Below are 20,110 nucleotides of genomic sequence, written 5' to 3'. Positions count from 1 at the left end.
CAGTATTATAGTAGTTATATTCCTGTATATAGGGGCAGTATTATAGTAGTTATGCGGTTCAGGGAAGAAACAGAGTGCTGCACCTCACACCTATGGCTGATACTAGTGCCGCTAGGCTAAATAAAAAACACATCAAAATTTTGTGCATGAATTGATCAAGCCATACTGCCCCATGTACCTCGTGCCGGTATCTGATACACATGGGTCCCTACACTAAGTCCACACCGTGCCAGTCAGTGGCCACCAACTCCGCAGGCGTGCACAGCCAGGGAACGGGGGCCATGGGACGGCCCTGCGACCCCCATGCCACAGGACCAGACCCAAAAACACCACACCAGAACCCGGCCAGCACCGCCGGCGGAGAAGGTCGCCCCCAAGCAGCACAAGTCTGGATAAGGTATTACACTCACCATAGCTGCAGCAAACAGAATGGGAAAAAACAGGTGTCTCCTGCTAATTGCGGTCATGTGGGTCTCACCAGGAGGAGTGCAATACACGGAGAAAAGAGAGAAACAAAATGCGGTTCAGGGAAGAAACAGAGTGCTGCACCTCACACCTATGGCTGATACTAGTGCCGCTAGGCTAAATAAAAAACACATCAGAATTTTGTGTATGAATTGATCAAGCCATACTGCCCCATGTACCTCGTGCCGGTATCTGATACACATGGGTCCCTACACTAAGTCCACACCGTGCCAGTCAGTGGCCACCAACCCCGCAGGCGCTCCCCATTCTGTGAGAGCAGCAATGGTAAGTGTAATACCATATCCATACTTGTGTCATTTGGGGGCAGCCTTCCCCGCCGGTGGTGCTGGCTGGGTTTTGGTGGGGCTTTTTGGGTCTGGTCCTGTGACATTGGGGTTGCAGGGCCGTTCCATGGCCTCCCTTCCCTGCACATGCACGCTTTGCGGGGTTGGCGGTCGCTAACCGACACGGTGTGGAGTTAGCGTAGGGACCCGTGTGGACCAGAGGACCTGCGCGGTGGTACACGGGGCAATATGGCTTGATCAATTCATATACAGACACTCTGGTGTTGATTTTTAATATAGGCCTAGCGGCATTAGTATCAGCCATAGATGGGATGTGCAGCGGTTCCATTCTCTCCAGTTCGTATTATAGTAGTTATATTCTTGTATATAGGGGACAGTATTATAGTAGTTATATTCTTGTATATAGGGGTCAGTATTATAGTAGTTATATTCCTGTATATAGGAGCAGTATTAAAGTAGTTATATTCCTGTATATAGGAGCAGTATTATAGTAGTTATATTCTTGTATATAGGGGGCAGTATTATAGTAGTTATATTCTTGTATATAGGGGTCAGTATTATAGTAGTTATATTCCTGTATATAGGAGCAGTATTATAGTAGTTATGGCATAAGCAAACAGAGATCAATAAAATCCAATGCACTCACCAGCAAGTACGGTCTTCACAGGTTTAATGAATACACATCACAGGCGGGAGGGGGAGGTGGAACAGGTGCGGGAGCGGAGATAGACACAACAGTTTCACGCCGCAGCGCTTTGTCAAGTGAGAACTCACTTGATGTGTTTTTTATTTAGCCTAGCGGCACTAGTATCAGCCATAGGTGTGAGGTGCAGCACTCTGTTTCTTCCCTGAACCGCATTATAGTAGTTATATTCTTGTATATAGGAGCTGCATTATAGTAGTCATATTCTTGTATATAGGGAGCAGTATTATAGTAGTTATATTCTTGTATATAGGAGCAGTATTATAGCAGTTATATTCTTGTATATAGGAGCAGTATTATAGTAGTTATATTCTTGTATATAGGAGCAGTATTATAGTGTGTATATTCTTGTATATATGAGCAGTATTATAGTAGTTATATTCTTGTATATAGGAGCAGTATTATAGTGTGTATATTCTTGTATATATGAGCAGTATTATAGTAGTTTTATATCCGAAGGAGAATAAAAGAGCTAGCAACAATGTACTTGAGAATCATACACTCACTCGTGAGCTAGGACAGTACAAAAAGATTACCAAAAACGTGCCAACAATTCACAATGAAGAAAAAGAGCTTGCACTTACTGATGTTTCTTTAACTCAGTCCAAATATTAAAAAATCACATCAGCTTGTGTGGGAAAGGGAGGTGAGCGCAGGTGCATCTTAAGTGACAGACTGTTTCACGTACAGTCCATACGCTTCTTTTGGACCAAGGACCTTTGGCCAGAAGAAGCGTACGGTCTGTATGTGAATTCATGATTTTTTTCCTCAATATTGTCCTGCTATATTTTGACATTTTGACACTTATTAGATGATATAATTTTTGGGGTTAATACTTCTTCTCAATCTATTTTTCAAATAATTAGCATTTTACCATCTCTATGATCTCCATCTATTTTATTAATACCACTACTCACGCCATCAGGTTTCTTTATTATCTCCGTTGGGGAATTCTCATCCTCCTGTAAATAAAAAAAATACAATACCTATGATCAGGTTATTGTGTCATTAAACACTGAATGAAATGCATTGTGGGTAGTCCCTGTGCTGTGTTCTTTACCTTTAGGGGATCAGATGGTTTCTTATCCAGGACCTCATTTACAGATGTGTCATCTATAGCTGTTTCCCCTTCACCAGTCTGTAAAGTGTCGGCAAGACAGCGGTGTGATGTGAGAGCAGCGAGGAGCAGCAGAGACAGCTTCCAGCCCAGCATCTTGGCTTCTTGTTCAGGATCTGTCTTCTGTTCGCTCCCCTTCTCTTTTATATTTTGTGTCCTAACTTTTCTGATTGATGGACAAAGAATTACCATGATCCACATGCAAATAAGGAAGAACAATCAGAGAGTTGTTGATAGCGGAGATGAGCAAACACCAAAATACTTGAATGTAACGAGCCCCATTGAAGTCAATGGGAGATTCAAGTATTTAACCAGGGGTCCGTGATACCTTGTTAATCTGAAAGTTACAGGCTGGTTCGAAGGGGGTTAAGTTACCCTCTTGGGGGCCAGACTGTGCTCTGTCTTCACTATTGCTGCTCAATCAGCGACTGAGGTGGCTGAGCTCCGATAGTGAAGACAGCAGGAAGACCGCTCTAGTGAGAATATTTTTCCTTCTCCCCCCACCATGTGGTTTAAAGTGTACCTGTCACAATCGGACCTTACAGATCAGCATAGGGATCCTCTGCTAATCCGGAAGGTCAGTTCTACATGGATACAGAGATGCAGTCAAATGATATTGAATTTTGTGTAGTGTCCCAGTACAAGTGTGCCACTAACTTATTATAGAACCTGTGTACAGTAACTCGGTTCAGGTTCTCACAGTGGGATATGGTCTGAGGTGTTCTGTGCTTTCCCCACTAGATGTCACTAGATGTGTTTTGTGTATGCTTTGTTTTCTGCACAGCTGAAGGAAACACTGGGTTAAACTGCTGTATGTCACATGTTGTTTTTATGTCTTATCACAGATACAGGTATTTTCCCTCCTTTCCTCTCTCCTATCTCCACTTTCCTTTCTTATGTACACACAACCCCACCAATCACCAGGAGGCTTATAAAAGGAGGTTAATTCCTGGTTGGGGCGAGTTGGAGTTAGTTCACTAGTCAGGAGCCAGAGAAAGAGACTTCTGGAGTCAGGAACCACTGCTAGCATGCACTGCTAGACGCCTCAGGAGGAAAGGACGTCCTCTGAAGATCACCTTGTCCATGCCAGGGATACTCTCAACACAGTATAGGGCAGTTACCCATATCTGGTTAGGCACTGATCCCAGTGGAACAAAGCTGTTATCTGCCTATGTATTCCACTGCATAACAAACGGCTTTCATGAAAGGATTTGCAAAGTCTGCTTCTCCTAGCGCAGGGGCCTGGGGCCTCGTACTACCCTTATAGGACGGGTAACCCGACACTGTAAGGCATTAGGCGGTCAGAAACGTGAGTACGAGTTTTCTCATCATCTTCTTTCAAGTACGCTATCCTCAAGACGCTCCTCTACACTCACCTCTGTTGTTACCACCACTTCTACCTCTCACTTGCACCTGCAGTTACAAAAAAAGCCTTATTCTGTATTTGCACTGGAAAAGTACCTCAGTAAATGGATGCTGTTTTGGTTAAGCTATTGGACTCTGTCAGTCATTTTGTACCTAGACACCAGGTTACACTTGGGTTATGCAAACCTGCGGACGCAGCGCCTGTTTCACCAGGGGTGGGTATCTACACCACTCCAGGCTACTGTGACAAGTGCCCAAGTGACCCTACACCCACCTAGCAGCCACAACACCACTAAAGCTACCCCGACCAACCGGCACCCCACACACTGACTAGCTTGCCGCATTTGTCTCTGTATCCATGGAGACCTGACCTTCCAGATTAGCAGAGGATCTCTCCACTGATCCAGAATGTCTGATCGGTACACTTCATTTAGGCTGTGGAAATTAGGCTCAGCAGCCTTTCAACAAGCTTTTTGTCCACAAGCAGTACTCACTCAAGTATCAAGTGCTTTCCAGTAGCCCAATATTCGAGCAAATATTATACTTGAACGAGCATGCTCACTCATCTCTAGTTGACAAGGGTTCATCCAGGGTTGTTTGAGAGGAAATTTCAGCAGACAGCAAATCTTTCCGAACGAGAAAGGGTACCTGCTGCTACATTACATAGATGCACAGCTACAGCATACATACGGCACATCCATACACATAAGGCCTGGACTAGAACCCTCAGTAGTTGATTGGTAGGGCTTTACACCCGCCACCTCCTGTAATCCTTTGGTCGCCACTCTTATTTCACAGAGCACAGGGCCAGAAGAAGTTGGGTCTGTACCTTGCCTAGTGGTAGTGCTGGGAACTGCAGGCTCAGCTTTTAAAGGGGTAGTTCACAAAAAAAAAATCTTTCAAATCAACTGGTGCCTGAAAGTGCCAGAGATACAAGTTATATATATTTGTAAATGACTTCTATTTAAAAAGCTCAAGTCTTCCCATACTTAAAAGCTACTATATGTCCTGCAGGAAGTAGCGTATTCTCTCCAGTCTGACACAGTGCTCTCTGCTGCCACCTCTGTCCATGTCAGGAACTGTCCAGAGCAGAAGGAATCCCCATAGAAAATCTCTCCTGCTCAGGACAGTTCCTGACATGGACAGAGGTGGCAGCAGAGAGCACTGTGTCTGAATGTAAATAAAACAACACTTCCTGCAGGACAAACAGCATCTAATAAGCATGGGAAGACTTGAGATTTTTAAATAGAAGTAAATTATAAATATATATAACTTTCTGACACCAGTTGATTTTAAAGAAAAAATGTTTTCGCTGGAAAACCCGTCTATTAAAAAGATCTCAAGTCCTTTAGTACTTATCAGCTGCTGTATGTTCTCCAGGAAATGGTGTTTTCTTTCCAGTCTGACACAGTGCTCTCTGCTGCCACCTCTGTCCATGTCAGGAACTGTCCAGAACAGTAGCAAATCTCCATTAAACAAACTCTCCTGCTCTCCAGACTGGAAAGAATACAACACCTCCTGCAGGACATACAGCAGCTAAGTACTGGAAGACTTTTTTTTTTAATAGAAAAAGTTTTACTGGAGATTTTTTTTTATAGAAGTAAATTACTAATTTCTGGCACCAGATAATTTGGGGAAAAAATTAAAAATAATAATAATAATTGGTGAACAACCCCTTTAATTACTGGACTGTACTACTTGTCTCATTCCTGAGCAGTATCAATACTCCAGACCATTAGAGAGAGAGACGCTCCACCAACCAGGTCTCTGTCCTCACGCCAGCAGGAACCTATGAAGGACTATTGGATTATACAGACTTTACCGCGAGCAGTGAAGACAACGGAAAGGTGAGTATAGCATATTATAGCTATACACTACTCATATTGGTCATTGTGGAAGGTGATAAGAGGTTAATTTTTCAGCTTAGTGGTATACAAGGTTCCTGGGGCAACAGTTTTACAATAACGGGATACCCATAAGGCATTGAATATATAAGAATAGTATAGAGAACTATGAGCGCGTTAGGGAAGAGTGATGGACAATCCTGAGGTATAGGAACTGGTTAAATAACAATAACAATGTGGTGAGGAAGCAAAGAAAGCTGTGATGGAGGGCTCCCGATTGTGGGGATGTTATTCTGCATGCGGACAATACACAATACTTCTGTATTAATCTCTTAACGCCACAGCCAATTTTTTGTTGTGGAACCAATTGTTCTCCACAATGACACCTTTCATTTCACCATTTAATGTACGAGGAAAAGAAATGCAGCTCCCTCAGGGGCGGATTATCTCTACTATTGGCCCCGGGCTGTTTACCAAACCAGGGCCCCCCGCACCCTGCTGTAACTATGGCAGCACTAGTGTGGTATATATTATATTTCCGTGTTTATCACTTTTGAAGGTTTTCAGGTGCACCAGACACCCCCTCTGCCGAATAGGAGGCGACTGAAAAAATGCCTGAGTCTCCCATTGACTTTAATGGGGTTCATTACTTGAATTGTGGTGTCCCACCAAGGGTATTTCTTGTCTTTACAACCCTTGCAAAAGTCTGTACTTCAAAGTGAAAGTGGTTATGAAGTAGTACTTACGTTTTGCCACTAGATGTCGCTAGTATGTATATTGTGTACCTAAGTATTGCACAGCTGTAGGTAACTAAAGGGTTATTGTTTCTAGGATCTGTGCACCAATGAGAGCTCTTTCTCTTTTCTACCTGTGGTTCTAAGCTGTGGTCCACTGCAAACTTATGTCACCCCTCTCAGTATTCAGGTCTGCTATTCCATTCATTTCTTGTATGCATATTCAGTTATCAGTGCCTAATGGTATTATGTCGCCCCCCCCAGTGTTCAAGTATGGTACTTCTCATGTATATTTAGTCCTATATGCCTAGTGGTGTGATGATGCAATGGCTGGATTACACGTGAATGCCCCTGCTTCCATGGTAACTCCAATGGCCATCAAGCTTTGGCTGAGGATACCATGTGACTTCCTCTCTGCCTCAGTCTGGTCTTCCACCTTCAGGGGGACAAGTGTGTGGGATCTCTATCCGTTGTCAGGAGAGAGATACGTGTGCTCTGCTGCTCCAGCTCCACAAGGAGTGTTCCTGGCTGTGTGCTATTCTCAAGTCCTCAAGATTCTCTTCTATTCTCCAGATCTGGGTGCCGTTCTTCAGTCATTCCTCTCATCATCTTCTCTAATCATCAACAGTAAGTATTCATTTCAGTTCCATTCCACCCAGCATCTCTTCCTCAGTACCACTACTACTACTCCCATCATTCAGCACGCTCACCTACAGCCTATTGCAGCATCATCCATTACTCTGCTTTATTCAAGCCTGCCTTATACCTGGTTGCATCCGGAGAGACTGTTGCTACTAGTTACCACCATTACAATAAATATACAACTACCGTTGTTTCTGAACCTTGGCATTGGTGTGATAATTGGTGCCCTGACTAAGGACAACGAAGAATCGCATGCCCAGCCTCCGCATGGTCAGGAGCCCGGTTGTCAGCTGTGTTGCCCTCGTGCCCAAACCGTTACAATCCTCTGCTCAGCAGCTGCCCCAGTTCCTGCCAGTAACAACACCCCATCAGCGGAGTGGCCCCTAGGGGCCCGGGCATCACAATGACGCCAGTGGGGCACACAAGTATGGAGGCACACCTGCCTGATTTTAAGGTGGCTGTCTATACCCTTTCCCCTGTGGCTATGAAGGGTTCCCTTGGGTACTTATCACGGTGGTCCAGAGTGGAGCTGTGACGCATCCATACTATCAGTACCGCTACCCACAGAAAAAGGGGGTGACCCAAAGATGGAGTAGTGACTGTGTAGGTGCCGGAACTGCTGTCATGAATAAAATCTTCTTTACTGTGAGAATACTTTGTACAGTTTCTGATCATAGACTGCAGATGTAACAGAACAGAATCTGTGCTAAGAGCTTTAGGAACAGAAGATCTGAGCTGACTAGGTTGTGTGCTGGGAAGTGAGCTGAGAGCAGTAAAGAGGAGTTTGTGCTACAAATTCAGAGTAGTGGAGAGGAGTTTGTGCTGAAAGTCCCAACCCAGGGTAGAAGTGTGCTCTGCCAGAACTTTAAAAGAAGAAGAAGTAAAATACTGAAGAATACTTGAAAATAGAAGTATACTTGTGCTCGTGTTTCGACCTTTGTTGTCGCTGTACCTCCTGTTGCCCTACAGTGCCGGGTGAACCGTCCTATTAAAGTGACACAAGCCCCTGACCTTGTTACCTGAGTTGAGCAAGGTGGCCAAATTACCTGGTTACACCTGCGTTGTGAGATAGAGTATGTAGGCTTGTAGCAACTTTGCTTCATCTGGATCAGTTCCTCTTGTTTCAGGATACTGTTTTGCACTTTTAGAGATGTTCATTGTGTGGGTTGGGGTGATCTCTGACTTCTCAAGTAGTTTAGCACTTTGGACCAAAGATAGTGTCTAAAAGAAAAGTCTCTCCATCTCCCACGTGCGTCCATCCACTACCACACTCCTGACTAGACTACACTGGACACTGACGGGGGGACCTGGAAAAGCCAGGGCCCAGCTGGACCACAGCAGGGACCGTCTTGTCTTGCATCCTCTCTCCACCAAGACTTGAGTAAGACTCACTAAGTGTGGGCGTGCACTTCCTCTCCCCATGTGATTACTTCCTACAGGAGGTGTAATGTCCCCTGAGAGTGATGGAGAAGAAAGTGTAAAGAGGAAAAAGGAGAATAGAGATAGGTGAAGAAGAGGAAAAGAGAGCTCTTATTGATGTGCAGATCATAAACAAGCAATAACCCCTTGTTCACTACAGCTGTGCAATATACAAGTGCATATACAGATAATAGCAACATCTAGTGGTAAAATGTAACTATCACTTCATTACCTCGCTAACTGGTAGTACAGGCCTTTGCAAGGGGTGTATAAACTAATAACACCGGTGGTGGGACACCACATATGATGCAATCAGAAGCTTTTATTGCTATTTGCAGTTTTCCAGGTTATTATTTTGCAATGAATTTTAGGACTGTAGTAAAGTAAGATGCTGTGACTCCACCAGTGCCCAGCAACTCCAGAGAACACAATCTGCCAGACTAGCCTCTTATAGGGATTATGGGTATTGGTGGCTTAGACCCATACAGGAGGTCTGGGCCGATTTATAGGGGGTCGCCAAATCAGTTCAGCAGGTATGGGTCGGAAAGGTGGTATAAGAGGTGATCTGCGACGTCTGGCTGGTCCCGGCAGGTCACCTTCTTGGATTCCCGGTATCTCCTTCTGATTGGCTTCCTGAAAGAGACAAGAAATGTTTAGTAAGGGAGGAAACTAGAATTTGGACCAAAGACTCTTCCCCAACTCATCCTTCTTCTGGTTGTAATTTCTGTTTTGAGCAGTGACTATAATGTATAGCAGGCCAGCAGGCCAGAGCAATGTATGACCGATCTAATGGATCATTGCTGTGTATATACACAGCAATCATCTCTATGAGAGATAAGTGCTGTGTATATAGGGGACTACCAGGGGGACTTCTAGTTAATGTAAAAAAAAAAGTAAAAATGTTTTTTTCATTATAAAATATCCCCTCCCCTAATAAAAGTCCAAATCACAATTTTTCCCATTTTATAAATATAAATAAACAAACAAACATATTTGATGTCGTCAAGTGCATAATTGCCCAAACTATTAAATGATTACATTCCTGATCTCGCACGGTAAATGGCGTAAGCGCAAAAAATTTCCAAAGTGCAAAATTGCGCATTTTTGGTTGCATCAAATCCAGAAAAAATGTAATATAAAGCGATCAAGAAGTCACATATATGCAAACAAGGTACCGATAGAAAGTACAGATCATGGCGCAAAAGATGACACCTCACACAGCCCCATAGACAAAAAAATAAAAGCGCTATAAGCCTGGGAATAGAGCAATTTTAAACACATTTAGTTTTTTTTTTTTTAAAGGTTTTAATTTTTTAAATTAAAATAAAAGTCATACATGTTCCACATCATTGTAATTGTACTGATGTGAGGAACATACAGTAGATAACATGTCAGTTTTACCATAGGGCGAACAGCGTACACACGAAACTCCCTGAAATGACAAAAAATGACTTTTTTTTTTCATTTTGACAGCGCAAATGATTATTTTCCGGTTTCGCTGAATATTTAATGGGAAAATAAAGTCTGTCGTTGCAAAGTACAATTGGTGTCGCAAAAAAAAAGGGCACATATGGGTCTCCAGGTGAAAAAATGCAAGCGCTATGGTCTTTTAAACATAAAGTGGAAAAAGCAAAAGCGCAAAAACGAAAATTGGCTTTTACTTTAAGGGGTTAATGGAAAATGAATGGGATCCCAGCCAGAATGTGTAATCATAGTATACACTCTGGCCCTTGCGGCCGCATCGAAAACTGACGTCAGTTTTGTGCGTCCGCCATTCATTGAATAGAGGCCGCACAAGCCTGACAGGTCACACAATGGAGAGTGCGGCTTCAGCCGGTTCAATGGTGAACCCGTGTGCGCCCGCATTCACACGCAATAGAAATGTATATGCAGTACCAGCCGGGAAAAGCTTCACTGACCCTGGCTGTTCTGTGACACGGCCAGGTCACAGAACGGCTGGTGTCTTACGTAGTGTGAACCCAGCCTTATAGTAGTTATATTCTTGTACATTACTACAATATTATAGTTTGATTATTGATGATTATAATTCTCTATTTTTATGTTGTTACTCTTGTTTATGCCAGGTGGGGGCAGTATTACTTATTACAATAAGGATTAATGCAGGAAGGTTTTAGGAATTAAAGTTACATCCAATATACGGTATATACTTTCCACCATCCCTGTGATCTCCATCTATTGCACTATTACCACTACTCACCTCATCAGGATTCTCTATTTTCTCTGTTGGTGAATTCTCATCCTCCTGTAAATAGTAAAATACAATTACAGTACTCGGATTAGATTAATGAAACAATAAATAGTGCATTGTGGGTAGTCCCCAGGCTTAGTGCTTTACCTTCAGGGGATCAGAGGGTTTCTGGTCCAGGACGTCATTTACGGATGTGTCGTCTATGGCGGCTCCATCGTCACTTTGGTCACCAGTCTGTGAAGTGTCGGCGAGACAGCGGTGTAATGTGAGAGCAGCGAGGAGCAGCAGAGACAGCCTCCAGCCCAGCATCTTGGCCTCTCGTATGGGATCTGAAGGCTCCTCGCTCCGCTCCTCTCTTATATACAGTCTCTGGATTATCATTTTCCTGGTTGATGGGGAAATTCTTACCGTAATCTTCAGGCAAATAATGAAGAACAATGGTGTCACCATCCCTATCTGATTATTATAGAGACTGTATTTCTGACTGGAGATAAACTGGTAGCAAAACAAATAAAATCTCATCTATTGTTCTCTGTTATCTGCTAATAAAGGCTGAGGAGACTATAAGTAGTACAGGTCAATACAAGCTATTGCTCCCTGTTGTCAGCCATTTTTATTCCGGGGAGATGATGGCCATGGCATAGCTGAATATAATCTATTACTTTCTGTTATCATCCATCTCAGACTGGACAAATCTGGTGGTCAGACAGGTTAATGACATCTATTGTTCTCTATCAACTATTTACCTCCTTTCCCAAATCTTGTATGTGAGAAGAAGGTTGTGTCTAAGAAAGTTGACATAAAAGTGGCTACCTTTTTATACATATACATATACAGTAGATTGTGAAATAATTCACCCCTTTTCTTGTTTTTCTACCTCACAACCTAGAATTAAGATGGATTTTTTGGGAGGTTTGCATCATGCAAAGAAGATGCCGAAAACTTTAATGTGCTTAACTATTAACTAGAGCCATTTCCTCTATACATTTGTGGATCTCCCACATGCTCTTTTGGAAAAATCCTGCGCTGCGCAGTAGGATACATAGACTTTGTATACTGGTTGCTTTGTGCTACTGAGGCTAGTTTCTATCTTGTTTAGGATACTGCCCTTCACTTTTAAGACGTGTCCCTGGCGAGGGTCAGGGTGTTACTTGGTGACTACTCTGCCTTTTATGTGTTTAGCACTACATAACAAAGATACTGGTTTGGCTGGAAAAACTGATGGTCTCTATCTGCATCTGTTCACACTTGTGGCTAGACTCAATTGAACCATGTACTTCCTCCCACATGAAGCTAACTAACTCCTCCTACAGGAGTCAGTGTGTGTAGAGAGCAAGGATAGGTTGAAAGAGAGAGAGAGAGAGAGAGCGCCTTCTATTGGTCAGCACAAAACACATGGTATAATAAACATTAACCCATGACCTTCCTCAGCTGTGCAATATAATATATAGAAAATATCCAAAAAATAGAGACAGGCGGCACTATAGACCAGCAAAAGACGGCATACACGGGATATAGTCAGGAAGGACGATTTGCTGCTCATAGACTCCAATCGGTGGTGCAATAACTCCCAAAATCGTAGTGAACAGTCTTAGTAACAGCAATTCAATGAGAAAGAAGAATGGAGTGCACTCACCAAGATAGTCTTCATTGCTTTATTTCCTCAAAAGAAAGAACACATAGGACATAGTGCAGACATGGACAAGGTGGACGCTAGGAATATATAGAAAATACTGACACCTAGTGGGGAAACTGCAAATACCTCATCCACCACTTAACCTGAGAGAAAGCTTTTTGACAGGTGCATAGAACACTAACAGTGGGACACCACAGTATAAACAGATGCTCCAGTCTCTGCTTTATAGAGTGTGTATGTTTTTTGTGGTGATATATACAGATCCTGCAGTATCTGCTCTATGGAGTGTACGGCTATTGTGGTGGTATGGACAGATTCTCCAGCCTCTGCTTTAGGGTATGTTCACACTGAGTAAATGAGGCAGAATTCCATAGAGCAGAGACTGGAGGATCTGTATATAACACCACAATAACCATACACTCCATAGAGCAGAAACTGGAGGATCTGTATATACCACCACAATAACCTGTATACTCCATAGAGCAGAGACTGGAGGATCTGTATATACCACCACAATAACCTGTATACTCCATAGAGCAGAGACTGGAGGATCTGTATATGCCACCACAATAACCTGTATACTCCATAGAGCAGAGACTGGAGGATCTGTATATACCACCACAATAACCATACACTCCATAGAGCAGAGACTGAAGGATCTGTATATACCACCACAATAACCTGTATACTCCATAGAGCGGAGACTGGAGGGTCTGTATATGCCACCACAATAACCTGTATACTCCATAGAGCAGAGACTGGAGGATCTGTATATACCACCACAATAACCTGTATACTCCATAGAGCAGAGACTGGAGGATCTATACTGTATATACCACCACAATAACCGTACACTCCATAGAGTAGAGACTGGAGGATCTGTATATACCACCACAATAACCGTACACTCCATAGAGCAGAGACTGGAGGATCTGTATATACCACCACAATAACCTGTATACTCCATAGAGCAGAGACTGGAGGATCTGTATATACCACCACAATAACCTGTATACTCCATAGAGCGGAGACTGGAGGGTCTGTATATACCACCACAATAACCTGTATACTCCATAGAGCAGAGACTGGAGGATCTGTATATACCACCAGAATAACCGTACACTCCATAGAGCAGAGACTGGAGGATCTGTATATACCACCACAATAACCTGTATACTCCATAGAGCAGAGACTGGAGGATCTGTATATATCACCACAATAACCTGTATACTCCATAGAGCAGAGACTGGAGGATCTGTATATACCACCACAATAACTCCGTAAGGGTATTTTCACACTGAGTAAATAAGGCGAAATCCCGCCTGCTTCAGCGTTCCATAGCCTGTCTAGGGGAGAGCTCACGTGCCTCCGATGCCGCCGCTCTCCGTGTACGACCTTTGTCGTTAAAGGGTTCCACACAATTCAGATTAAAAACTATTTAAACACAGCTTGTAATGTAACAAACATTATCACAGCTTTTTCTTATAGGCAACCAAATGCAGGACCCGTTTGGGGGGATTAATGACACTGTCTTAGTAAGGTTCTTTGTGTTGCCCATAGCAACCAATCACAGCACCAATAGCAACCAATTACAGCTCAGCTTTTACATATGTGAGAAATTAAAGCTGAGCTGTGATTGGTTGCTATTGGCAGCAAAGACAATATTACTATCAGACAATAAATCTCCCCCATAGCGGGGTGCAGTGGGGTGGGGGTGGAGGGGTATTTCCTGAAATGCAAATCCACTACATTAACTTAAACATAACGTTTCATAATCCATCCTATACATAGATCAGATTATTCTTCTCCCACAAAAGAACCTCCTCCTCTTCGACCAAGGTTGGGTAATGTAAAGGTCATATGCCTCTCCACACATCTCCATGTTATTGGAATGATCAGTGCTGGGATGGATCAGCAATCAGCTGGTCGGCACCTGCACTACACAAAATGGGGCTGAAGGCAGTTGGCTCTGTACTCCGCCTAGTGGTAGTGCCGGGTACTGCAGCCTCAGCTCCTGGTCACTGAACTTTGAAACCTGCCATATTACTGAGCAGTATCAGATATTATTCAATATGAGCAAAGCATAATGAGTGGCTTTTAAATTGTGATAGGTTTTGATTCAATGCTGCTTTTACAACCTACTAAATAAAAGTTACGTTTTAAAATTGCCACTGGGGATTGAAGGGGGTTAATAGTAGAAGCCGTGTGGTATTCGGGGTGGCTGGATCAACAGTTTTGAAATAACGGGAATCCCATACGTTGCTACAGTTATAGATAAACATGAGCGCGCAGTTAGGGAAGTATGATGGACAATCTTGAGGTATAATAGCTGCTAAACCAACAATAACAATGTGGTCAGGAAGCAAATAAAGCTGTGATGGAGGGCTCCCGATTGTGAGGACGTTATTCAGTGTGTGGACAATACATAAGACGTCTGTAGTAATCCCTTAACTCCAAAGCAAATATACACTACTGGGTTTCTCTTTTCTCTTCCTCGTCTTCTAAAAGTCGTAATTGTTACTGTACAATGAATGATAGGGAAAAATATGCAGAGGACTAACTCTAAAACTAACTTTTTTAAGTGAATCAGTGCGAATATATTGTGGCATATATATATATATATATATATATATATATATATATATATATATATGCTAAAAATTTATTCTGATTCTCAACCATGTCGCTTCTTTATTTTCCTATTTGTTGGGGCTGTAGGACACCCCGGAGACTTCCCTGTAGGGAGCCACATAATCTGTAGTTTTTATAATTTTTTGATGTTTTGATCCCTCCTAATCACTCCCACATAATAAAAAAAATCTTGTTATGTAGAGAACTTTTTTTTTTTTAAATACGTGGAGAAATCCTGGAGTTTATTTCTCCATAGGAAAAGGACCTCTGGCCCGACTCAAGGATCACACAAGGCCCAAGTTTGCCGAGGGGTCCTTGTTCAGGTATTCTCTACACCAGGGATTGGGAACCTTCAGCCCTCCAGCTGGACGGCCGAAGGTTCCCCCATCCGGACACTACATAGTAAAGTAGAGCAGGAAAGTAAGAAGTTAACTCCTTCAGGTCAGGACCAAGACTGGACACAGGATATGTAGTAATGTGCAGACAATAAAAAAATGATAACTTATAGTTAATATCTATAAAAGTGATAATCCATGAGAAATAACAATAACATGACTTTACAAATGAACAGAATGTACAAAGGAAGACAATGCAACAATAAGACAATGGGAGGAAAATCACCCAAACAAGAAACAAAGGAAAACCTGGGAGAACAGTGTCCTGAATGGATAGAAGCTGTGGTCGTGGAATTTGATAAAGTCAGAGGGTACGGCTTTGTTAAGAATCTTAAAAATGGACATTCTTATTTTAAGAATCACCACTGAAGAGGGACTACCTCACATTTGTTTTGTGGATTTTAGTCATGTATTTCCTGATTGAGCTGTGGCTCATTTCCCTCAACTCTTCATCACAGCCCTCTCACCCTGCCTACGTCTCTCCCACAGCACTCCTAACCAGACCTGCTGCAGAGCATTTCAGCATACAGTAGACTATTGCTCTGCAGTCAGTTATTCTGTAGCACCTGCTGTATTCACTGCCTACCAGCTCCTCTGCTTGTGGCATTGTGCAGTGTCCTGGCAATCATTTCCCAGCTGCTGTATATATAAAGTTGTTGTGTGGCTGAGGAATATCTGGCTTTGCACTCGGTGTCCTATATTCTGTATATTGGATTTTTACTTAAGAACCGTTTAATAAAGTTAGAATCCTAGTGTTAGAAGTCAGTCACCAGCACGTTGTAAGACTGGCACAGCTCATCAAAGAGTATGAGTGGTGCACAAGGGACACTAGCATCATTACTCTGCCATGTGACATATACTCCACACTACTACTGCACCCAGCTAGCCCGCCACTTCACCACCTGTTGCTTACCGTAGATGTGTGCTGTACACACTCCTCATTCTTACCTAAAAGTCCTAAGAAATTTTATATATATGTATCCGTGTATACAACAGAGAGATGGTGATGTAACCTGTGGACTGGACAGAGGTGGTGACATTACTCAGGGGGCGGGGCTAGAACTCAGACAGTACAAAATGATTGGAAGGGAGGAGCCAGGGAGCTGGAGACAACACTGAACATTCTTAGGACTCTGCGCTGTTCCTCTGTTATTCCTCTGGGAAATGAATGAATACACCTAGGAGCCATCACTGCTATGTGTCTATACACAGTCATCGTCATACATCACCTTCCATCCTCATCTTCATCCTTCCTCACAGAGATGACGCTATACACTGTGTATGATATAATCAGAAGTTTTTATTGTTATGTGCAGGTTTCCAGGTTATTGTTTTGCAATGATTTCTTTTCAGCAAAGTAGCAAAGTGAGATGCTGTGATGTGACTCCACCAGTGCCCAGGAGGGTCACAGAACACAGTCTGCCACGTTAGCCTCTTATAGGGGGTAACCTTGGAAATCTAGGTAGACTAGGGGGCCGCATTGGTCGGATAGGTTGGGAAGGAGGCCGAGGTCTAGGCAGTCTCGGTCTTCTAGGTGTTTTAGGTCGTTTTTTCCTAGTTGATCTGCGAGGTCTGGCTGGTCCCGGCAGGTCACCTTCCTGGATTCCTGGTATCAATTCTGGATTTGATTCCTGAAGGAAGAAAAAAAGTTCAGTCAGACCGGTAACTAGAATCCCATGGACTCCAGGGAAAAGTATGGACCAAAGGATACTGATGTTTGTCTGAGGAAGGTTCTACCACGCTGGATGCAGCTGGACAGACACACAAATGGCCAACATCCACTGTTGGCGGCTTCCATTGTAGTTCTCGACCAATGACGTCCAAGATGTGCTGGATGAGAGGACAGACCTCCACTCCAGCCTCTGTTGTTGTCCTCTATTCCACCATAACCTACAGCTTCTCCTGCTTGTTGCAATTTCAATGTTGAGAAGGAAACATCCCACCAGTCCTACAAACCTGAACCTGAACCATTCTAAATCCTGCTGTCTTTCCAGTCCATGGAGGAGATGGAGATTCTTGTACATACTGTAGGAGCAGTATTATAGTAGTTATATTCTTGTATATATGGGGCAGTATTATAGTAGTTATATTCCTGTATATAGGAGCAGTATTATAGTAGCTATATTCTTGTATATTGGGGCAGTATTATAGTAGTTATATTCTTGTATATAAGAGCAGTATTATAGTAGTTATATTCTTGTATATAGGAGCATTATTATAGTAGTTATATTCTTGTATATATGGGGCAGTATTATAGTAGTTATATTCTTGTATACAGGAGCAGTATTATAGTAGTTATATTCCTGTATATCGGGGCAGTATTATAGTAGTTATATTCTTGTATATAGGAGCAGTATTATAGTAGCTATATTCTTGTATATAGGGGGCAGTATTATAGTAGTTATATTCTTGTATATAGGGAGCAGTATTATAGTATATTCTTGTATATAGGAGCAGTATTATAGTAGTTATATTCTTATATATAGGAGCAGTATTATAGTAGTTATATTCTTGTATATAGGAGGCAGTATTATAGTAGTTATATTCTTGTATATAGGAGCAGTATTATAGTAGTTACATTCTTGTAAATCGGTGCAGTGATGTAGTAGTTATATTCTTGTATATAGGAGCAGTATTATAGTAGTTATATTCTTGTATATAGGAGCAGTATTATAGTAGTTATATTCCTGTATATAGGGTCAGTATTATAGTAGTTATATTCTTGTATATAGGAGCAGTATTATAGTAGTTATATTCTTGTATATAGGAGCAGTATTATAGTAGTTATATTCCTGTATATAGGAGCAGTATTATAGTAGTTATATTCATGTATATAGGAGCAGTATTATAGTAGTTATATTCCTGTATATAGGGTCAGTATTATAGTAGTTATATTCTTGTATATAGGAACAGTATTATAGCAGTTATATTCCTGTATATAGGGGGCAGTATTATAGTAGTTATATTCTTGTATATAGGAGACAGTATTATAGTAGTTATATTCCTGTATATAGGAGCAGTATTATAGTAGTTATATTCTTGTATATAGGAGCAGTATAATAGTAGTTATATTCCTGTATATAGGAGCAGTATTATAGTAATTATATTCTTGTATATAGGGAGCAGCCCATTAGTAATCACCCCATTAGTCTTATCCAATATCTCTGTTGGAGAACTCTCATCCTCCTGCGAGCAGAAAAATTCAATGACTATGACATTAAATGGGGACTGTCATGAAAAAAACAAAACAAAACAACTTTTGATATGTCAGAGAGAGTGTTCACACTGTGACTGATTAAAAGAACGAGAAGTCCTCAGGCCACACGTCCACTCTCAGCTCTGTGTCCTTTTCTCACCTGGTCGACCACATGTACTTGCATTCTGTCCAGGTCACATAACACAGAGACAGGAGAGAAGACGCTTCTGGCTCATTCTAGTGATCGGTTGTGGTCTGATCGCTCAGATCCCGACCTAAACTTTTTGTGACAAGTCCAAAGTTTTTTCTAATGACAGGTACTCTGTAAACACTAAATAATAAACTTGTAAGTGAAATGCATTGTGGGTAGTGCCCATGCTGCTTTCTTTACCTTCAGGAGATCAGATGGCTGCTGGTCCAGGACTTCATTTACGGATGTGTCGTCTATCGTCACTTCATCTTCGCTTTGGTCACTGGTGTCTATAGTATCAGCGAGACAGCGGTGTAATGTGAGAACAGCGAGGAGCAGCAGAGACAGCCTCCAGCCCAGCATCTTGGCCTCTCGTTCAGGATCTGTCGGCTCCTCGCTCCGCTTCCCCCTTATATTCTGTATCTAGTTCTCAATTTTTTTGGTTGATGGTGAAATTCTTACCGTAATCTTCATGCAAATAATGAAGAACAGTGAGGTCAAAAGTTGCTTATGATTATAGAGACTGTATATTTTTTGTGAGTGAGTGAATTCTATTGTTCTCTGTTATCAGATATTATTGACTGGGAAGAAGGATCATTTGTGCAGCCCATTCATTTTATCACAATTGGATGGATCCTTTTCAACTAAAAGCCATTATTCTTTCATCCATCTATAGAGCCACCTGGGATTGTTTTTTTCGTGGAACGAAATGTACTTTGTAATGACGTCTTCATGTTACCACACAATGTATGAGGAGTAAAATATTGTACACAGTGCACAATGGTTTTAAAAAAACATCTAGTATAATGGAGCCACATTTATATAGGGACACTGCTCAGAGGAGCCATCATCTATGTAGGGGCTGCACAGAGGAGCCATCATCTATATAGGGGCTGCACAGAGGAGCCATCATCTATATAGGGGACGCACAGAGGAGCCATCATCTATATAGGGACACTGCACAGAGGAGCCATCATCTATATAGGGGCTGCACAGAGGAGCCATCATCTATATAGGGACACTGCATAAAGGAGCCATCATCTATATAGGGACACTGCACAGAGGAGCCATCATCTATATAGGGACACTGCACAGAGGAGCCATCATCTATATAGGGACACTGCACAGAGGAGCCATCATCTATATAGGGGCTGCACAGAGGAGCCATCATCTATATAGGGACACTGCACAGAGGAGCCATCATCTATATAGGGGCTGCATGGAATACCCATCATCTATATAGAGGCTGCACAGAGAAG

At 42.3% G+C, this 20,110-nt stretch overlaps 1 long non-coding RNA gene across 1 annotated transcript; it reads right to left on the bottom strand.

Annotated features, from left to right (window-relative positions):
- Window positions 1–16,745: 16,745 nt before the first annotated feature.
- On the bottom strand, window positions 16,746–19,388 carry LOC138784864 (uncharacterized). The gene is made up of 2 exons (XR_011361965.1): window positions 19,053–19,388; window positions 16,746–17,096 (listed from the first exon to the last, which is right to left on the bottom strand). It is a non-coding gene; the product is annotated as an uncharacterized lncRNA (long non-coding RNA).
- Between the last annotated feature and the right edge of the window lie 722 nt (window positions 19,389–20,110).

The sequence above is a fragment of the Dendropsophus ebraccatus genome, chromosome 2, assembly GCF_027789765.1.
Source record: "Dendropsophus ebraccatus isolate aDenEbr1 chromosome 2, aDenEbr1.pat, whole genome shotgun sequence".
Taxonomy (NCBI): domain Eukaryota; kingdom Metazoa; phylum Chordata; class Amphibia; order Anura; family Hylidae; genus Dendropsophus; species Dendropsophus ebraccatus.
Note: the sequence above shows the minus strand (reverse complement) of the source record. Positions and strands in the feature narration are given on the sequence as shown.